Source organism: Callorhinus ursinus, unplaced genomic scaffold, assembly GCF_003265705.2.
Source record: "Callorhinus ursinus isolate GAN/ISIS: 27379988/994484 unplaced genomic scaffold, GSC_fseal_2.0 scaffold4, whole genome shotgun sequence".
NCBI lineage: Eukaryota > Metazoa > Chordata > Mammalia > Carnivora > Otariidae > Callorhinus > Callorhinus ursinus.
The window spans coordinates 103,827,160-103,850,603 of NW_027397066.1; the positions used below are offsets into that span (position 1 = coordinate 103,827,160).

Sequence of the window (23,444 nt, forward strand, 5' to 3'; positions counted from 1 at the left end):
AAATCTATGATTTATCTTGACCAGTTTTATGATCCTTCCATTCAGGTACAGACACAAACCATAGCTAACATGATAACTCATACTTACAATCATTATACAGGTTTCCCCATGATACCCAAAAGGAGAGTATTCCTATGAAAGCTTTTGTTAGCCAAATGGCTTAAAGCAAAGAAGTAATTACCATTAATTTACATGGGGGAAAAAATTTGAGTGTTCCCAGACCCAAAAAATAACCTCTCAGGCTCTTCTGATACCTTGGGACACATCTTGCTAATGGATGCGCAAATAACTTGAGATAAAGTACAGACGCTCACAGACACAGCTCAAAGCTCTGGCGGCTTGATGCTGGGATGATGAGTGTAGTTCCTGGGGAAGGAGCTTGGTGGCGCCACTCTCGATGTTCCGGGCGCGTGCTGTCTCTGTAACAGCTCACTACAAAACAAATGCTGAATCCTTATTTTCACTTTTCGTCGTTTTTCATGAAAGTGAAAATCCTCTTTGGATTTCTCTTGGTTAGCAAAAACAGATATCAACATGGATCTTTCACAGAAGCAAACTGGTGCAACTCCCAACTTTCGAAAAGGCGGGATCATCTATATTAAGTGTGCTGGAGAAATATTCCAACGGGTTAGTGTACCGGTAGAGCACCTCGGAAGAATTCATTTCTCTTAAAACTCACAGTGGCTTTGAGGTGTCGTACCTGTAAAGAGAAAAATTCTTGAGGATCTATTAAAATATTTTTGGCTGAATAAATTTGGTCATGTTAACGGGACCCTGTAGATTCCAGTTGTAAAATATGACTGTCAGGAAATAGCCCTTTTATGAAATAAACCCAAAATCCTCTCACATTCCCAGGAAGTCTGTAGTCTAAAGCATATTCTTCTTCCTTCTCCTAGTAATTAGCTATTTGCATAGCGCTGATAAAGCCTCCCAGGTGTTCCATCAACTTCCTATTTAATTTTAAGGCAGTGTTTTTTTGGTAAAAAGTGTGTAGGGAAAAATGAATCTCCTCTTCATTTTCAAAGGAATGTATGTCTAGCATTATTTAATCTTATTTCATATCGGATTTCTAGAGAAATAAACTTATGCAATCGATAGAAAACTTACAAGGGATAAATATAGTTTTATCATCATTAAATGAGAGGTGAAAAATCCATGCCTGAGAAATGATAGATCTGCAATTAACCCTCTGCTCTTTCAAAGAAAGAAATAACTGGTGAAATACTTTTGAATTATGTTTATTGACACAAAAAGAAATTAACTCCTCACGAATACTTTAGAATAACCTAATATGGTTATATTTATTTCTTTCCTCATTTAGAGTGCTGCTATTTATTTTCTTACTTAAGTGTCTATAAGCTCTCTGTGCATAAGATAGTGTGCAAGATTACACTAATTATACTGGGCTATAAAGACATAAAAATTGATATAAGGGGGATAGCAAAAAAGAAAAAAAGGAGTAGCCACCATTGACTGATTTCTGGGCAACTTTCTAGGTTCTTAACTACCGTTGTATCATGTGATGAAGACAATTTTATCTATCACACACTTTCACTCTGACATTTTAAGAATGAGAAAAATGGAGAGAACTGAGATTCAGAAAGAATAAATAGCAGTATTTTTGGTTAGTAAATGACAGAGCCAATGTTGCAACTTCTAAGACTCAGATTCTTTTCTCCACAGCATGTTACTCTAATTTAAATATTTGAATAAGCAGGTATCAGTATACTTGTATTATATAAAAAATAAATTTGGGTCCATATATTTGAGTAAGTATACAAACAATGTTCATGCAAAGGATGGATGGCTACCTCATAAGTATACTTGCAGGCACATCTTCCTCCCTGAATGACAGGACAAGTGGAATAACAAACCTTCAAGACTTCTGCGAACTACAAAATTCTATGGTTTCTCAAAAAAAATTAAGTTCAAAAGTTGACATTCAATAATAATTCAAGAAGTGGAATATTGGAATTTTGATTAAAAGAAAATTTCACTGGACAAATGCATATTGACAAAATTTTCATAATAAAGGATATATTGTCTTTACCAATATGTGTTAATTATATATATATATATATTTTGAAGATTTTATTTATTTTTTGACAGAGAGAGACACAGCGAGAGAGGGAACACAAGCAAGGGGAGTGGGAGAGGGAGAAGCAGGCTTCCCACCGAGCAAGGATCCTCGCGGGGCTTGATCCCAGAACACTGGGATCATGACCTGAGCCGAAGGCAGACGCTTAATGACTGAGCCACCCAGGCGCCCCTAATTATATTTTTAAAATCCAAGAAAAACTCTTTTTTTTAAGATTTTATTTATTTATTTGAAAGAGAGAGAGAGATAGCGAGAGAGAGCAGGAGCAGGGGAAGAGGGAGAAGCAGACTCCCCACCAAGCAGGGAGCCCAATGCGGGGCTCTATCCCAGGACCCTGGGATCATGACCTGAGCCGAAGACAGACACCAACTGACTGAGCCACCCTGGCGCCCCTCCAAGAAAAACTCTTAGATAACATTTTTAAACTTTCTTTTTCCAGAATGGATGAAGACAAGAAGCATGACATGAAAAACTCAATGTCATGTAACTAATACTTGAAATTTGGGATTAAATGGTAGCTTCAATCTGACCAGAAAAAATGATAAATTAATATGGATTTAGATAACATATGAATGTTATCAATTCCAATGTTAGGTTGCCACCATTCAAAATTTATGTTTTAATTATATTTGATGATTTTTGCAATTAGAGGTCATTTAGAAATCCATTTGTGAAGTCAGCTTTTTTATTTTGTGATTTTCAGTAAAGGATGATGTTATAAATACTAAAGCAGAATGTAAGATAAATGGTAATGTATAAAGCACTCTTTCTTTTGCAAAATTATTATAAAAATTATTTCAAATTAGTTTACATTGAAAAGCACTTTTTAAAGTGTTGAGAATAAAACTTTTTAAGAAGATACTACTCGATTTCAACAAATGGTTAGTTACAAAAATTGAAGGTATTTTACAAAATAAAAATTTTAGTAGTAGTATAGCTGCTGATATTCATAAAATCAAGGAGAGAATTTGGTAATACAGTTTCTTTTTTTTGTTTTTTTTTAAGATTTTATTCATTTATTTGAGAGAAAGAGAGAATGAGAGATAGAGAGCACGAGAGGGAAGAGGGTCAGAGGGAAAAGCAGACTCCCTGCTGAGCTGGGAACCCGATGTGGGATTCGATCCCGGGACTCCAGGATCATGACCTGAGCCGAAGGCAGTCACTTAACCAACTGAGCCACCCAGGAGCCCAATACAGTTTATCTTTGATACATGGTACTTGGTATAATGTTAAAAAGAAAAATATCATTACCTTCTCATATATTAGACTTTTAAGAAGACTACCACAGCCTCAAGTACTTAAATTACATCAAATAAAATTTATATTTTCAGGTTATGAACATGTCTTAACCCAGAAATTTTCTCAATACGAAGTGGCCACTGAAAAAAATACTTACTGAATGAGAATGTAACAAGACAATAGGGGGAATAAAATGAAGCTGGAACTGCCAAGTGAAATTAATACAATCTAGAAGAAAGGGGCAGAAATGCAATTGAGGGAAATAGATGTGTCTTTGTCTTGCTTGTACAACACTACATATATCATCCTTCCCTCTGTCCCTCCAGAATCGAGGAGTGAGCCACAAAAAACTTAAGATTGATAAGATAAGATAAGATGAGATGAGATGAGATGAGATGAGATGAGATGAGATGAGATGAGATAAGATAATCATGGCTGTTTGGAGAGGAAATCAGCCATTGGTGTTTGCATGTTCTTGTTGGATAGTCTAAGAATTCAGCACTCTTAACAGCTCTTTCCCTGAGCAATTTCTCAAAAGGTGTGACTTCAGTGAGCAACGCTGAGGGACAGGTAGCGTCTCTCCCTGGACAGATGGCCGGCTTGTTCTTGCTCTAAAATCAGTAAATCCCCCAGCTGAGCGTCACTCTGCTCTAATGCATCCGCTACGTGTGCAGGCATCTGGGGCATCTGGAGGGCATATGGGAGCTGGCATAAATATGAAACTCTGGCTATTATTTTTGCTGTGAGTAATAACGTCCTTTATCTCTGATCCAGGAGTTTTGTGTTGTCAGCATATATAAAACAGTAATATGTTGATTTTCTTGCAAATAGAGTAAAATCTCAACACTGCAAAGCTCTAGACAATGACATCACTATCAAAATTGTGTGTGTGTGTGTGTGTGTGTGTGGTATGTACAGGCATAATTTATAACTTTATAGATAGAACTTCATATACACTTACATATGCATACATCTATATCCCATATCTACTTTTCTTTTTGGTAACATACTGGTAATGGCATATAATCTTGGGCCACTTATTTAAATTCTCTGTCCCCTGGTTTCTTCAACCATACTTTGAGAATACTGTTGGTAGGTAATTGGCAACAGTGTTATAAGAATTAAATGGTATAAGGAATGTAATGTTCTTAGAATAATGTTTGGCATTCAGTAACTTTAACTATTCTACTTGGCCTTGAATTTCTATTAGTATCTTTTAGAATCAATCATTTTTCAAAGATATTTCACTGGAAGTACATTTATGATGCTTCTGTAACTATTGAGGAACATAGGCTTTGGGGAAAATATATGCAATATAAGGAGTAACATCTATATTTATATATAACATATATACTTATATATAAATGTAGTAACTTGGTTTTTAAATGAAAAGTTCATATTTTGCTTTAAAAGTACCTAAAAATCACTTTTCTAATATTTTTTAAAAAGATTTTATTTATTTCTTTGACGCAGGGAGAGAGACAGAGAGAGAGGGAACGCAAGTAGGGGGAGTGGGAGAGGGAGAAGCAGGCTTCCCGCTGAGCGGGGAACCCGATGCGGGGCTTGACCCCAGGACCCTGAGATCATGACCCGAGCCAAAGGCAGACGCTTAACGACTGAGCCCCCCAGGCACCCCTATTTTTCTAATATTTCAAATAGGCTGACTGCACAAAAGATAATAGAACTTATCTTCTATTTCAAAAATTGATAGCTTTTGAGATTATTCAGACATACTATTTAAAGATTTTCACGGTTATGAAGTATATCTAAAAGACAACAGTGGCCTCTAGTGAGGCAGACACTAACATAACAGGATGGAAATCTAAACCATTCAAAGGACAATAAATTTAAATGATTTACTGAAATGTTTAGTCTAATTGATGAGGGATTAATAGTCTTTCACAGACAGACCTCTCCCTCAAAAAATGACTGTTCAGAACACTGATAAACCAGTGTACAGACTTTCTAACTGAAATAGAAACTGACATCCTCATTTCTACTGTTTATAAAGTACCATAGATTCATAGAAAAATTGTACATAATCACACAAATACTCATTTATTTTTCAAACACATTTGATTAGCAATGAACGAAAACTCGCTTGTAAATATTAGTGTCACACTAGGATTTGGAAACTCACCTAAACTCCAACTGTTAGACTTGTTCAGAAAGAAACAATGTCATGGAGAGCCAACCATTAACTAAATAAATGTTTAAATATATTTTAGAGTCAAAGAAAATTATTGTTTTTTTATCATAAGTGTTTATACATAGATGCATCATGCATGTATACAAACAAGAATCAAATGTCTACATACTGAATACAGTATATGTGCTCACATATATCATATGTATATGTATCCCCACATGGGTAAAATTATTTCATAATAGCTATAAATTGCCTTGTGACACTTAAAAAAAAATACTTCCAAGTTTTCTAAGAATCATCCCATAAGATAGCTGAAAGTCAGCATTCACTCCTTCAGCTAGAGAGTTTTAAAGGAAAAAAAAAAATCAATAAAAACCTATAGAAGAGAATGAATATTTGATTTATATCTAGTCAATAACTTGGCCAAAAGAATAATTAGATTAAACAATAAATCAGCATTATAATTTTTTAAAATTTTCCTATTATCTATTCCTAACTTTGATTTCCATTCACTGTTGTTTCAAAAACAATTTCTTCCATTTTGTTGATTAATTCTTCACTTTCTGTCTTCATATACTTCTGTTTATTTGTGTTTGTATCCAATATTATTAAAATTCTCATGTATAAATTGTTTTATGTTTTTAACTTTTATTGACTTTTTTGTCTTTAAACCTTCCTTCTATTTTCTTCCCTCTTCCTTACACCGGGTTAGCAGATCAAAGTTCTTATTTTAAGCTGTCAGATGTGTGAATTCTGACTTTCAAACATTTAATCCAATTGTTTGTGACCTTAATTTATCAAAAAAAAATTGAAGCAAGATGGGAATCTGTTTAATCCTCAGAATTGAAAAAAAAAAGTCTAATTTACTTTTCAGAAATGGGAATTCTTACCTAAGAAAGAAAATGGACTTTTTACAACTTAAAGAAACAAAACTTCTAATGCAGTAATGAAAAGCTGAAACAATTTTCTATCAATAATGTACAAATAACTGTCATAGAATGTTACCACAAAAATTGTTAATGAATCACTAGACAAATGCATTTAGGCATATATGGTGCCTTCTTCTGAAGAATATAAAATCTGAAAGCAATTCTGAAGAGCAGTTAGTTATCAGCATATGAGCAATTAAGCATCAGTTAACATATACACTAAAGCAGCAAGAACTTAACATTTGCTCTAAAGACCATTTGATGGGAAAGTGAGTGAACAGGAACTTTATGAAATTCAAGGGTAAAGTTGAAGGGTACTGTAATTTTTGAATCATTAAAAAAATTTTTATGGATTAGAAAGAATTTGGGGCACCTGGGTGGCTCAGTCAGTCTGCCTTCAGTTCAGGTCATGATCCTAGGGTCCTGGGATTGAGCCCTGAGTCTGGTTCCCTGCTCAGTGGGGAGCCTGCTTCTCCTTCCCCCTCTGATATTCCCCCTACTCATGTTCTCTGTCTCTCTCAAATAAATAAAATCTTTTTAAAAAATAAAGAAAGGATTTCAGTAGACATTTTAAAAATAATCGTATAGCTTAAAAAAAAATATAAGCAGAGTAATTAGTACTAGTTGGGAGATGGACTCTGAACCCCGATTCCCTGATTTCGAGGCATTGCTCTGCCGGGTGGTAGTTTTGTTATTTTACCTCTATTGCCTCAAATTTTTCATCTATAAAATAAGGATAAAGATAATGGGGATTTAGTGAGGATTAGAAGAGTTCATAAAAGAATCAGCCTATGTAAATATTAGCTATGATTATGAATAAGAAGATTATGAGAAAAAGATCAAAGGAACATAAATCTACAATTTGTCAGGCATAAAATAATTAGACTAAACAATAAATTAACCTTATTAATAGTTTTTATTTTCCTTTTATCTGTTACAAAATTTACTTTCCACTCAATATTTGTTCAAAAACTAATTTTTCCATTTTGGAGTCATTCTTTATCATTGAAAACAGCAAAATGAAATTGACTGAATTTACTCTCTAGCTGGACCTAACAGGTTTATATATATATATATATATATATATAGCCTGAATTTCATTTTGATAATAGATACAATAAACATTTATTGGACATATTCTAGGGGCTTTTACTGTCCTAGGAGCTAAATAGGTAAATAAGGGATTAAATGGAATATGATTAGTGCAGTGGATTTCAATCACCTGGAATGCCAGAACATACAGACTGCCAAGTACAACCCCAGAATTTCTTTTCTTTTTTTTTTTTAATTTTTTTTTAAGATTTTATTTATTTATTTGAGAGAGAGAATGAGATAGAGAGAGAGCATGAGAGGGGGGAGGGTCCGAGGGAGAAGCAGACTCCCCGCCGAGCAGGGAGCCCGATGCGGGACTCGATCCCGGGACTCCAGGATCATGACCTGAGCCGAAGGCAGTCGCTTAACCGACTGAGCCACTCAGGCGCCCAACCCCAGAATTTCTGATTCAAGAGGCATGGGGGACCCATGATCCTTTGTGCATGACTAACAAGTTCTTGTGCAATGTTGATTTTGCTATTCCTAGGAAAACATTTTGAGAATAACTGATTAAGTACATTTTACTGCTGGGCTTTAAGAAGAATGCTGTAAAATGGACCCTAACTCAGACTTGGGGCAGAAATTAGGAAAGAATCCTAAAGGACTGGGATCTGAATAATGAATCTTAAAGACTGGTGAACAAAGCCAGGTGAAGCTAAGCTAATTTTTCTGTGGCGGGAGCCCTATTGTTTGTTAACCTTTAATAGCCTATTAATCCAGACCAAACCAAGCCTTCCACGGAGGTGAGAATGTTATTCACTTAAAAAAAAAATAGCATTTATGCTTTCCTGACAACAGTAGTTTCAGTGAGGTAAAACAATGCCTGATAGACATAAATAAAAATCTAACCTCATAAGCTTTAACTAAGCTGATATAATTTTGTTCTCAAAGAAAATTTAATACTTAAATTTTTCTGAGAGTTATAGTCCCAAGGCACTAAAAGAAAGGACTAAACAAGACACTTACATAGAAATTTGACCTTAAAAGAGGATGCTTTTGTCTTTTAGCAATAATTTATTCTATTTCCTTAAACAAAGACAATGATCAACATAGTATTATTAAGTCAACCATTTTTCCATGTTTGAATAATACAATGTGTAGAATGTGTACACACGATATTTAAGAATCAGGAATTACAAAGAAAGAATCAAGATTGACAGATTTATTTAATAAATGTCTTAAAAATCTATTCCTGGAACAGAGCTCCTAAAACGCTTAATTTTCTGTGATGAGAACAGAAAGGCATCTTGTTATGTTAATGAAGTGACTTTGGATTGCACTTAAGGACAGGACACTGATTTCCTAGAGAACCAACCTGTGATTAAAGGGTTAAAACTTTTAGTCCCATTCCTTGACTTCTGCAGGGCTGGAGGTTGAATCCATGGTCAATGGCCGATGATCTAATCAATCATATCTTTGTAATGAAACATTCGTCCAAACCCAGAAGAATGAGGTTTGAAGAGCTTCTAAGTTGGTGACCATGTGGAAATTTGGTGAGAATACTGCACTTCGAGAGGACATGGAAACCTTTCCCCATACCTTGCCCTATGCATCTCTTCCATCTGGATGTCTCTTAGATACATCCTTTTATAATAAACCAGTGATCTAGTAAGTAAAATGTTTCTCTGAGTTGTGTGAGCCACTCTAGCAAATTCATCAAACCCAAGGAGGGGTTTGTGGGAATCTCTGATTTACAGCCAGTTGGTCAGAAGTACGTATAACAAACTGGACTTGCCATTGGTATCTGAAGTGTGTGTGTGGCAGCAGGGAAGGGTGTGGGGGAGCAGTCTTGTGGGACTGAGCCCTTCACCTGTGGGATCTGAAGTCATGTCCCAGTAGAAGTTGTCAGAATTGAGCTAAACTGTTAAGACAGCCAGCTGATGGAGGATTGCTTGGTGGTGTGGGAACCCCTTTCCCCACACATCAGAATTGGGTGCACAATCCTTACCTTGTTTTTCTTATTTACTCATAGTATCTAATTCTGAGTTTCAGAACTACAACTTCCCAAAGACAAAGAAGGCCAGGCACTGAGGTTTAACAACAGCCCAGGGAATTCCTTATGTCAGAGGGAACTTGCATTTACCCTTTAAGTTTTTATCCAACACTCAGTTTCTGATTCTATCAATCACAACTTTCCTAATTTCTATAATCACACATTTTTATTCTTAAGTTACCCATAAAATTCCCCACAGATTTTGTTGATATAAGCCTTCTTTTTATTAATATGAGTACAATTATACAGTGGATATTAAAGGGAAAATATCCTCAACATCTCAAACAGATTTCTTAGGTAAAACTGAAGTTTCTCAATTATTGGAATGGTCCTGGACTAACTACATCAAAGACAAACAAAAATGAAATGCTTTGGCATAAATTTTTTTCAGATTTATTTATTTATTTTAGAGAGAGATAAGAAAGAGAGCATGAGCTAGAGGCACAGAGGGAGAGGGAGAGAATCTCAAGCCGACTGCATGCTGAGCTCTGAGTCCTTCACAGGGATTGATCTCACAACCCTGAGATCATGACCTGACCTGAAACCAAGAGTTAGACGATTAACTGACTGAACCCCCCAGATGCCCCTGGGCATGAATTGTTTATAAACCTGAACAAATGAGTGATGTGTGTAGGGTAACTTGTTACATAAATACCCATGATTAACATCTATTAATTAATATCAAATAATCCTTACTTTATTTGGTATTTTGAGATGCTTGATCTGTTTCATTTTTTAATCTTTATACAATAATTAGTCTAAAAATAATTAGTCTAAAGTTTTATAAGAAATGTCCACTAATTCATTTGAGGTATGTCTGGAATAAAAAAGTTATGAAAAGAATATTCTCAAAAAAGGAAAGCCTATGTATTCCTTTTTTCACTGAGCAAGTCTAGTGCAATAGGAAAATAACCTTCCTAAAAGAGTCTTTTGAGTATACTACTACTACTTTACAATTTTATCATGTATTAACCTTTCTAAAATACCTAAATAGTTAATCTAAAGGAATTTAGAGTAGACAAAAATACACACATGCATACACACATACATAAGATTGAAACATGGCCTGATTTGACTCATTGTTTTAAGACATGTATTGTCTAGAAACTTGAACAAGCAAATGTTTAGTCATTATCCATAAACTCTCGTTTCAAGAATTGTTATAAACTTCTGTTCTGAAGCACATTTCTTTTAATACTTAAGTGAAATAACTAACACCGATTTTTAAAATTCATATCTCATGTAAATTCCTATCCATTAAAAAATTAACAATCTGTTATTTTACACATCGATATTATGAGAAAGAGGAAATATTTTATATCTTGAGTTTCTTTAGGTCTTCAATTTAGACATGATATGTTAACATACAAGTTGCAATTAGTTTCTTTACAAAATAAAGATCAATATGTACACATAGCTTGATCTAAAGAAAAATAAAGTTTTATTAAAGAAAATTTATATGGTTATTAAAATTATACTTTCTTAAAATTCTAGGGAAATATAATGCACAGTAACATTTGTATATTTCACAGCAAACATCAAGTTTGTCTGTAGAGTTGTTATTTACTTAGTGTCTTACTGTTTGTGGTTCTCTTTTTTTTCTGACATTTTATTCTTTGCTGTATGCCAGATTGATTTCTGAGCAGGTCTTCTTATTTCCCAGTATTTAACAGATATAAAACCTTTTGTGGATTCTCTTCAAAGTACATGCACTCCATTATTTATCTGTACAGTTTCTGAAAGCCTCTCTTATGTAAAACACATAGTGGTAGGATAATGGAGGTTTGCAAATATAAATTCTGTCCCTAAGGAACTTGTTCATCTAAAAGGAAAGGTAAGCTACGTAAGTAATTTAATACTGTAAAAGGCAGAAACTAATAAATCCCAAAATGGAAGTATTGATAAAACGCTGGGAGAATTTAGAGGAGGGACGGCTAATGCTCAGAGGAAAGTGTCAAGGACAAGCTTATGAAGGCCATGATACTTCAGCCTGGATGGGAAAACTGTGGTATTTGCATACCACCATGTAGTTGGAGCAAAGAAAACTCCAGGTAAAGATAATAATGTAACAAATAGCAAGGATGAAACTGTTGAACAATAAAAAGAGAGGAGAACTACATCCCCTGAGTACAGCTTGGCAAAAGTTTTACATTCACCATTAGCTTGATATAATACAGTTTCAATGCTAATGGCCACAGCTCTATAAAGAGGATTGAAGTGATAGTCAAGAATTCTATATATTCCTACAGAGAAAACTTTGCCCTTTGCCTATCCCCATTGACACTACAATCACAGCTACAATTATCTGCTTTGGGACAATCTGCCTTGGGACCATCAAGACCAATATCTTTACTCACTTTTCTCCTGTTCTTTCAGATAACCTTCTAATTTGCAAGTCTGATGGGTAGGATAACCATTTAACAGAATTTTCCTGGGACAATCTCAGTGTACGCTTTTTATCTTGGTGTAATTACTATTGGGGCCTCTTTTTAGGTTTTGATAATAAATTATATGGACTTATAAGGCTCTATAAATCACATTTCTGGCTTTATTTCCTATATGTCCCCAAACTCCCAACCCTCTCTTGATACCTTCTGGATTAACCAACGTCAGTTACCTGAAAAATCCCCTCAAACCTTTCTCTGAATATTCCTTTCCTTTTCTCGATCTAACTGCAACCAGGCTCTCCCTGAGTATATATTTCCACTAAAGTTCTTGCAGGTAAGGGTTATTTTAAATCCCACCCATACCTCTCCACTCATATGGTGCTGAAGGCATCCTTCTTGGTTCTCATCGATGCTTCCAGAGCCTTCTCCTTTATTCTTCCCTGAGAAAAATCATCTGAGAATTTTATGATATAGGATTATTACAACAAAACTTCCCTTCACTTTGCAGTCATCTACCAGCTCCTGATCCATTCTCCCTCTATTCTTAAAGATTTAATATTTTGTTTCCTTCTGCATTCCACAGTCATAATTCAGGTAAGTAATCCTCCAATGCTTGATCTCTGAGTTGCTGTCCTTTGTCCACTAATGATCTTGCTCCCCCACCTTAGCTACATAATCCCTTTGTTATGACCAAGACCTTGTCATTTTTAGTAACTACAACTTTTCCATAGCCACAATTTCAAGTAACCTAAACTTCCACCCAAACTTCAGCTCATTTTCCACAGTACCCTGACTCCAATAATTTGTTAGCCCCCCCCTGGGGCTTTGACTTGGCTGTCTTTCCCTGTTTCTCCCCTTTCATTTTCTTATATATCCCTTTCCCCAATTTAAGTCTCGTGATCAAGCATTACAACCACCATCTTCCATATACCCAAATTCATGCCCAGTTTACTCTATGCCTATACCTGTGATGTATGGGATAAAGGAAACACACCTGCACACACAAACTTGCTGACCTTTCCCACTTCAAATTTATTTTTTTGTTCTTATTTTTATTTTTTTTAAAGATTTTGTTTATTTATTTGAGAGAGAGCAAAAGTGAAAGAGATCACAGAGGGAGAGGGAGAAGCAGACTCACAGCTGAGCAGGGAGCCCAATGCAAGCCTCGATTCCAGGACCCTCAGATCATGATCTGAGCTGAAGGCAGACACTTAACCAACTGAGCCACCTGGGCACCCCCTCACTTTAAATTTACTATCACTAACCCAAATTGTCCCCTAATAATATGGTAATCAAAGTAAGTTTTCCTAATCCACTCACTTTCCTGCTCTCCTAAACAAGCATTTCATATTTACTCCTCATTTCTCAGTTTTACTTAATGACCTTACTTTTGGTTTTGATGAAACTATCTGAAGCCTCAGAAGAAATTACCACCATCAACTCTCTTCACCTACCTACATCCAGCCACATAAACTTGCCATTTCTCTTGTTACTATACATGAATGCCTGATTTTCCAGTTATAGCAAAACCTCCTCATGTAAACTCTGTTCCATTACCTCTCACCATTCAAGGACATTTCTTTTGAATATCACACTTTCTCCGCCATCATGAGGTTTTCTTTCTCTTGAATCTCTCTGTAATATGCCACAATTCCTGATACCTTTAAAAGAAGAAAAATAAACCAGCCAAAATCAAATCCTCTCAACTTCATTTCTGTCTTCAAATACCATTTCACTTCTCTCATTCCTTTTAATAAAATTCTTTGAAACCAAAGTCTATGTTCATTGTTTCCAATTCCTTACCTCCCCTTCTTCTTGAAACACTTGAACCAGGTTTTCACCATTACCTCTCTTAAATAACTGCCCTTGTCAAAGCCTGGAGTAACCCTCCACTCTGCCAATCCACCTGTCCGTTCTCATCCCCAGCTTCCTCAATCTGTCAGCAGTACTTGACAGAGTTGCTCACTATCTTCTCTTGGTGTCTAGACCATGACTTCCTCATGAATTTCCTTTCATCTCTGGCTGTGTTTATTCTCTTCTTCCATAAATAACTTCTCTCCTTCACCTGATAGTGTTGAAATGGTCCATGCCTTAGTCTTAGACCTCTTTTCTCTTCTATCTACACTCAACCTCTTGGCAATCTCATTCTCTTTCTATATGCAGTGACTCCCAACTCTGTATCTTTTAAGTGAAACTGTGCCTTGAACTGCAGGCTCATGTATTCAACTCCTTTGTCAGGATTTTCATTTGGATAGGCATCTCAAATGTAACGTCGAAAAGTGAGCTGCTGATTGCTCTCACCTTAAAGATCTACTCCTTTTTTAATCTATCTCATTTAATTTAAAGTCAACTCACTCCTTCATTTTGCTCAGTCAAAATGTTAAAGTCATCTTTGACTCCTCTGCATTTTTCTCATGAGCAAATGTGTATTGTGTGCATTCTAAGCACTATGTATTCTTCTATGTGCTGGAACTACAATAGTGAACAAATTAGACCAAAAATCCTGGTCTCATAGGGCATATATATACTAGTTGACAAAGTGAGACAATAAACAAAATAAAATTATAAACTATATAGTATTTTATAATGTTACTAGTAGTATGATGAAAACTTAACAAGGGTGGGAGATGAACAGTGCTATGGGTGTAATTCGAAATTTTAAATCAGATACCATGGAAGTCTTTACAAAGAAGGTAAGAACTTAGTGAAGACTTGAAATATGTGAAAGATTGGAGCATGTGGATTTTTAGGAAAAGAACATTCTACTTGGAAGAAATCCTGAGTGCAAACATTCTGAGTCAAGAGTGGGCCCTATATGTTCTTGAAACAGTAAGCAGACTAGTATGGCTAGAGCAGGGGGAGCATGAGGAAATGAGGGTAGTGAATTAGGTGAGAGCCAGGCCATGAAGGGACTAATCTTTCATTTTTACAGAGTGAGATAGGAAACCATTGGAGGGTTTTGAGCAGAAGAAAATCATCATTTGACAGAATTACTCTGTATTATCTTTGAGAAGAGCTTATATTAAGGCAATGGTATAATCAGAAAGAAGAGTTTGAAAACTACTACAATGATTTTATATAGTTTATATAATTCATTTTATGTAATTCACTTTATTCTAATAACTCCTTGGAAGGGGTATTATTTTATATATACTTTATATAATTCACTTTATTCTAATAACTCCTTGGAAGGGATGTTATTTTTCAAGATCCTTGGTGAAGGAATACTCAAAATATTTAATGACAAATAAGTCCCAGACACTTGCAAACTGTAAGAGTCACCAGTCTTAATTACCTAATAGAGCCCTGCCCATGGAAATGAGGTGAACACCAGCCCTGCTGGGCTGAGTAGGGATAGGTACAATGTATGAACTCCTAAATGAAGGAGATTACAGCTCCTATTCTGTAATACTTATTAAAGTGTTTTTCTTGTAGGGCCTTATAATATATATAGTCAACCTCAGCCCACTGCATAAAATTGAACTTCTGAAACAATTTTATAATCTCTAGAAGTTTACATGCCCTATAAATGCTAAAAAACTAAATTCATAACACAGAAACAGGGCATTTAGAGAAATTACTAATTTTTTAAAATTTATTAGTCACTTAACAAAATTGGGATCTTACACTAAATAATGATGTAATCTTTAGTTTAATTTATCCCACTCTATGCTATTACATATTATACATATATATCATTAAATATTTGATAATTTTAATACACCATGATTTTAATGATATTTAGAGAAGGATTGATTCTTTAGAGGCTACAGTTTCCTTGACCTAAATATCATTTCTCTATTTAGTGAAAAGAACTAATCTTATCAGGAAAAATAGATGCATATTTCTTGTATATTTCAATTGCTCTCTGCATTGTTAATTAATTGAGTTAATACATTTTTATATCTAACTGTTAATCAGACATTGGTGATTTGTTCACCTCATCAGACAATTTAAAGCAACACTATCCATACTTTTGATTGTAGACTATCTATAAATAGCCAAACTGCTCCAAGCCAAGAATGAGGTCATTTTATGATACATTCAATAAGTCCTGCTTTGTTTTGTAACTTTTCTAGTATATTGTTGGGTTTAAAAATTATATAGAATAGCCATTTTCTGTGCAAGTATACTTTGATACTTTTCCCCATGCTTATTACAAAATACAAGTCAAAACACAGATGTGTTTTGTTTTGTTTTGTTTTACAGAAATGGGATTATACTATCCACACTAATCTGGAAAACAATTTTTTCCCATTCTCCAATTTATCACAGTTGTTTTCCCAGGTCAACACTTACAAAGCTAACTTAATATTTTAAATGGAAGCATAACATTTTCTATGGCCATTCTGATTATTCCTTTTTTAAAAAATAATTTCATTACAGGTCTACAATACCTTATTTGCAATTCCAAAATTAATTTTTTTCTCACTCAAATGGGAACCCTAACCTGAAACCATATGATATTATGTATTATCTTTCTTTAAACTACTTAATTTGAATATTCATACATTTTGCTGAAAAAATATGAATGTGCTTGATTATGAGGCACTGCTCCTGAACTCCTAGTGGTATTAATAATATATGAGATATGCTTTATATTATTGCTTTAAGAATACCAAAACATCAGAATTTTTAAGTGTATCTGGCCCCAAGGGTTTTGGTTAATGTTTTGTAGATCTGTATAAAGAATGCTACAATAAATATCTTTTTACCTATCTAATTAAAGACCAGGATTTTAGTTTTTATAAACTAGATTTCTAGAAGTGAAATTACTGGATCATAGATTATGCACTTCAATACTTTAATGCCCTAAATTGTTTTCAGAAATCTTGTAATCCACATTTTTAACAAATATGTGCTTATATGTTTCTATTTCTCATGGTTTCACCAGCAAAATATTTAGACAAACTTTTAATATAGTAACTACATCGACTATCTTAATTTCTATACTGGTATTTCTCAGACTGAATCTGCCATACTAGGGTTACAATTCACAAAATTTCATAAATAATCCTGATACCCAGCAGACCATTTTGAAGAGTGGCTCAGGATGTGTAAAGCATAAAAGATCACTTGTAGTAATTATATTACAAAGAGCTTTCTTCTAATCATTTCCACCATCTACTTGTTACCTCATTTCATTTACCTTTATTTCCTGGATTACCATCCTTTTGATGCTATTGTCTGTTAACTGTACAATTAACAATAACTCACATTAGTCTGTTCTCTTTTCCCTCATACTTTTCTCCTTTCAGTTTCATTGGAGATTACTCTTCTAAATGCACTTTAACTTTCGATATTCCCTTTTTGCTTCCTCAACGTTTTACCTCTTTGAGCATTTTCTTTTCTTTTCTTTTTCTTTTTTTAGAGATTTTATTTATTTATTTATTTGAGAGAGAGTGAAAGAGAGAGAGCACAAGCTGGGGGAGAGGCAGAGGGAGAAGCAGACTCCCCGCTGAGCAGGGAGCCCGATGCGGGGCTCAATCCCAGGACCCTGGGATCATGACCTGAGCCGAAGGCAGAAGCTTAATGACTGAGCCACCCAGGCGTCCCTCTGTGATCATTTTCGCCTACTACGGTATTGAGCTAATAACCCCACATTTATTTCTCCACACTAAAATATTCCCCTGTTTTCACACACATACTGCTACCGGCTGTGAAGTATGTGTGCTATATACTCTACTGGAATATCCCATATGCATTTCATACCCCACCTTTTCCTCAGCATCTGCCTTCTCAAAATGCTTTTCTTTATATCTAAAATATACCCCAGGAGCTAACAATGCCTGGCATTTAACAGATTCAAGAAATATTTTATAAATACCTGAGTACAAAACAATAGTGCTTTAAATGTGTATAAAAATATTTTCATAGTCATTATCTAATACCCAGAATATCCAACACTCACAATAATTCTTTGATAAGGGCAGGATAATTTCAAAGAAGTTAAGCAGCTTTAAAAAAGGCATAAGGCAGAATCAGGAATAAAATCAAGTTTTCCGGTTTTAAATCATTATCTCTATTTCATCATGGAGCTTTTAACTGATGAGCCCTTATTTTATTAACTTTTATAAAGTATATATTGATATTTTTATACTGTAGCTTAAACATATTGTAAAAAATATAAAATCATGCTGAACACTAAATAGACTAGAAAATTGAGAGTGGACAATGAATGTGAAACACCTAAAATAATTACATTATAATGTATACACAGATAAATGTATAGGTGTAAGCATGCTTCTAAATTACTTTTTTTTTTTTTACTTACAAGCATTTTCACTGGAAATCAAAGACAATGGCAGAGCTCTCCGAGCCAGAACAAGATGCCTTTAGTGTTGGTCTGCCCATGTAGTGTCCAGTGGTAATGTGGACAGAAGTAGATGGTTTTGATTTTTCCAAGAGAATATATTTTATTGTATGCGGCATGAGATTACAAAGAAATATTGCCTGATTTCATGACTAGTACACATGAATCACAATCACTTCTTTGAATTCTTTCAAAGAGGTCAAAATCAATCCAAGGATACAACCTTTTCCTATTTCATAATATTCCTGAAAGTGTGTGAGCAGCAGATATGACTGTGCCTCTTTCTACATGTGGGAACATTGCAGCATATCCATTATCCAGTTGTTCCTTCCTGCTTCTTCCCCATGTTGGCAGAATAGCATTTTCCCACACTGGTTTTCTTCAGATGACTCAGTAAATCCTTCAGCTCATGAGTAAAGCTCTCTGCACACCACCCCTTCCCAGAGTGTACAGAATGCACGCCTGTGGAGCGTGCATGTCAGGATTTGATCAAGAAGCTGAATATGGCTCAGTGCCTGGTTTGCATTTTATGGTCACAAAAGACACTGGGCGAAACCATCATTCTGCAGATCTTTTACTTGCCTGGAGCATCATGCCACTTCTGAGAACACCGGGGTTCCAGAGAACCCTCTGGCCTTTTGAACTGACTTCCTCTGTGCTTCATCCGGACCATCATTTCTCAGGGCATTTTTTAAAAGATATATTGCTTATTAACAACCTTTTTAAAAGGCAGGAAATTATAAAGACCCATAATCTCTTCTGTAAATCTAACATGAAATTTTTGGAGATAAAAACCTAACCTGACTCGACATGAGGTTATTCATAATCTTTATTTATCCTGTTTAGTGTGACTATGCATTCAGGTCCCTGCAGAAATATTAATTTGTTTGAGTATTGGGTGCCACCCAAGACATAATTCATTGGAAGTGCTATAATAATATACAGTATGTGTAGCATACTACCTTTCCAAAATTAAAAAAAAAACAACTGAATTTCAAATCACATCTAGTTCCAAGGGTTTGAAGTAAGAGAGTGTGGACCTATAAATATATATTAACTTACATCTATGCACTAGCCTGGAAAGATTACTGTGATACACTAGGTCTTGAAAAAGTTTTTGAAGCATGGCATAATTCCATTAAAAACAAGTACGTATATATTTGTGTGCACAGGATGTATGTTTACATATAAGTATAAATATAGAGATGTCTAAAAGTTTATGGTATTCTAGTGTATATTCTATTTTATATTGTTTCATACAAGTCAATGTCTTCATACACAAGTACATAAATTTTCCTTGAATAGTTGGATTAGGTGGGGGCAGGGCGCATGAGGGAGGAGGCAGTTGCATCATGTTGTTTTACTACAAATATAATTATTTCTAATTCTGCTACTATTAGTAAAAACATATGTTAAGTACTTACTATATGGCAGATATTGAAATAAGCATTTGCATTAATTATTTAATATTTAATAAAATTCTTTGGAATAGGTAATATTATTTACATTTATTACATTTATTTAACTTAATACACTTTCTACTCTGAGTTTTTATTTTTTTTATTTTATTTTTAAAGATTTTATTTATTTGACAGAGAGAGACACAGCGAGAGCAAACGCAAGCAGGGGGAGTGGGAGAGGGAGAAGCAGGCTTCCCGCCAAACAGGGAGCCTGATGCGGGGCTCGATCCCGAGACCCTGGGATCATGACCTGAGCCCAAGACAGACGCTTAACGACTGAGCCACGCAGGCACCCCTCTACTCTGAGTTTTTAAAAGGTTACCAAAAAGCACAAGACCTAAAAAATGGCAAAAATTTCCATTTTGCCTACATAAAATTATAAAATTTGTTAATTATTTTAAGCTATATAAAAAAGAGATTCAATTTTTTACATGTAATAAATTGTCTTTAGTATATTTATTAAAAAAATATCCATAAGTAAGAGTAATAAGTAGTAATGTTTAACAACCAGCCTGTAGGATGTGGGGTGGGGGAGCAGAAGGAAAGGGAAGCCTGATATATTGCATTTGTCCATTTATATAATATAAATACTCCCATCATTGTCCATTTCAAGCTATCCTAACATGACACCATTGAAGACGGGGTTGCAATGAGATATATGTGATTGCTCTTGGGATCCAGTGTAGGCTGGCTCTAGTGGCCCTTGGAAGGATAACTCAATAGCCCCAGAGATGATGAAATTCATTTTAAAACAGAAATATAAATGCCTATGCTAAGATGTTTTAGATGTACTCATTAAAGAGGAAAGAAAAATGCAAGTAAAACAAAACAAAGCAAACAGGTACAAACAAGATTATTTTAATTAAGTTCATTACATTTTTAATATACAAATATAATTTTTAGCCCGGAGGTTTTTTTTTTTATTTTTTTAAAGACAAATAGGTAGCTATAATTATTGAATATAATTGCATCTATCTGAATGGTCAACATAATCAACCATGCTCAGGAGTTTTAAGAAGTGGGGTTTTTTTTGAGGTAGAGCAATACACTTCACTTCAGGTCACAGTATTCAAGGAGTGAGCACATGGAGATGATGTCATTTCTTTCTTTCTTTTTTTTTTTTTAAGATTTTATTTACTTATTTGAGAGAGAGAATGAGAGAGAACACATGAGAGGGAGGAGAGTCAGAGGGAGAAGCAGACTCCCTGACGAGCAGGGAGCCCAATGCGGGACTTGATCCAGGGACTCCAGGATCATGACCTGAGCCCCAAGGCAGTTGCTTAACCAACTGAGCCACCCAGGCGCCCAACAGTGTCATTTCAACAGCATGTTTCAAACTTCTGATTTCTTAGGCGATTGCTTAGAAATCTCTGAAGAATGTCACCTAGTTTCTCCCTAATGAATATTTAAGGTCTTCTTTTAGTAAAGTGAATGAGAAGATTAGGAAGGAAAAGAAATGCTGACTGTCATGTGGACTACTCTAAGTAAAGGTAGAATTACTTGGATCTTTAAAGTGGTATAAGTAGAGTCATGACTCTTAGAATCCAGGTAAATTTTTCAATATAATTGTTACATAACTGTTAATAATATACATGAAAAATAAAATACCCTTATCCAGAAGTTACTTATGAGGTGGCAAAAGTATTAATACTCATTTCTTCTAAATAATAATTTAGATATAGAAATATTAATAAGGAATAACACTCATGATGATTAATTTTATGTGTCAATTTGACTGGTACACGAGGAGCTCAGGCATTTGGTCAAACATTATTCTGGGTGTGTCTTTGAGGGTATTTCTGAATAAGGATAACATTTAAATCAGTAGACTGAATAAAGCAGAATGCCCACCTTAATATATGTAGACCTCATCCAATGAGCTGAAGATCTGAACAGAACAAAAAGCTGAGTAAAAGAGAATTCCTTTTGCCTAACTGTGTTAGAGCTAGGACATTGGCTTTTCCTGCCTTTGACCCCAAACTGAAATATCAGGTCTCCTGATATATTTTTTTTTTTTTTACTTCAACCACTTTATTTGAAAATCCTTAGTGATTTAACATCATGTTTTTTTTCTTGTGCAGGTAGCTAATGAGGCCTAGAGTTGCCACCGGGCCTGCTAAGCCACCCACAGCCACCACAGTCTTTTTTTTTTTTTTTTAAAGATTTTATTTATTTATTTGACAGAGAGAGAGACACAGCAGAGCAGGAACACAAGCAGGGGGAGTGGGAGAGGGAGAAGCAGGCTTCCTGCCGAGCAGGGAGCCCGATGTGGGACTCGATCCCAGGACCCTGGGATCATGACCTGAGCTGAAGGCAGACGCTTAACGACTGAGCCACCCAGGCGCCCACAGCCACCACAGTCTTAAAAGCAACATATCCGGCAGCCCAGTGCCCTTTCAAGTCCACAGCATCTCTGAGTGAAGAGCCATCTGACAAACTGGAGATCTCCTGGATCTCCAGTTTGCTGACAGAAAGTCTTTGGACTTGTCAGCCTCTATAACTGCCTAAGCCAATTCCTTATAATATGTATCTATGTAATAGATACATATAATTATACATTATATACATATATGCATACACATATACATACACACTTCTGTTTCTCTCAAGAAACATAATACAATATTTAATTAATTTTATTTGAAGAAAATCAATGCAAAAGATTAAAATGATGATGAAATTCAATATGACCAACATGATGCACCCCCACCACCCTGTTATCTCTCTATCTCATCTCTCTCTCTTTTTCTCATTTGTTTCACTCCAGCCACATTGGCTTTCTTGTTCCTTGAATATGCCTGACACATTATTGCTTCAGGACCTTTGCATTTCCACCAGGTATTCACAGATCATGTATCTGATTTTCTACTAGAAATTCACAGGAGAAACTCCCTCAATTGCTTCAGGTTTTTATTCAAATGCCTTTTTTGTTTTTAGTAAGACGCTCCCTCATCCTTCTATTTAATATTCCAAAAGGCTAACCAAAAACTGACCTAACTGTAACTCCCTACCTTTGCTGTTTTAGTTTTTCTCCTTAATATTTATCAGTATATAATATACTATATGTAATATGTGTTTACATATATAATAAATATTAGATAGATACATAGACACATAGATTTTAGTGGAGCAGAGACAATAAACTATATTTATATCTACCTCAACCTGTTCTGTTTTCTGTATTGCTATATGCTTAGTGATGAGAATGGTGATTGACACCAAGTAGATGCTAACAAATATTGAATAAATGAATGACTCTTCCATGTGGCAGATGTGCTGTATGTAGGAAACTATGTAAAAAAAACTGTATACAACAAACAACAGACATTTCAACAATTAAGAAACTAAAACAATAATGATGATATTGATTGAAACCAATTAATGTAATCCCACACATAATCTAATGAAGAAATGTCAAATGATAATATCAATAGATGAAGAAAAAGCATTTAATAAAATCCAACACCCATTCATGATAACAACTCTCAGAAAACTCAGAATGGATGAAGACTCCTCAGCTTGATGATAAAGAATCTAAAAAAAAATGTACAGCTAATATCATACTAAATGCTGACAAACTTGAAGCTTTCCTGTTTCAAGCAAAGAATCCAGTAAAGATTTTTTTTTTCTCACCACTGCTTTTCAACATCATACTGGAAATTCAAGGTAATGCAATAAAACAAGAAAAAGAAACAAATGGCATACCGACTGGGAAGGAAGAAATAAAATTGTCTTTCTACACAGATGACATAATCATCTAAGTAGGAAATCCAAAAGAATCAAC

General features: G+C 34.9%; 1 pseudogene; it reads right to left on the reverse strand.

Annotated features, from left to right (window-relative positions):
- Nucleotides 1-628: 628 nt before the first annotated feature.
- The window catches only part of LOC141372543 (AKT-interacting protein-like), a 71,681-nt pseudogene continuing 48,865 nt past the window's right edge, over nucleotides 629-23,444 (reverse strand).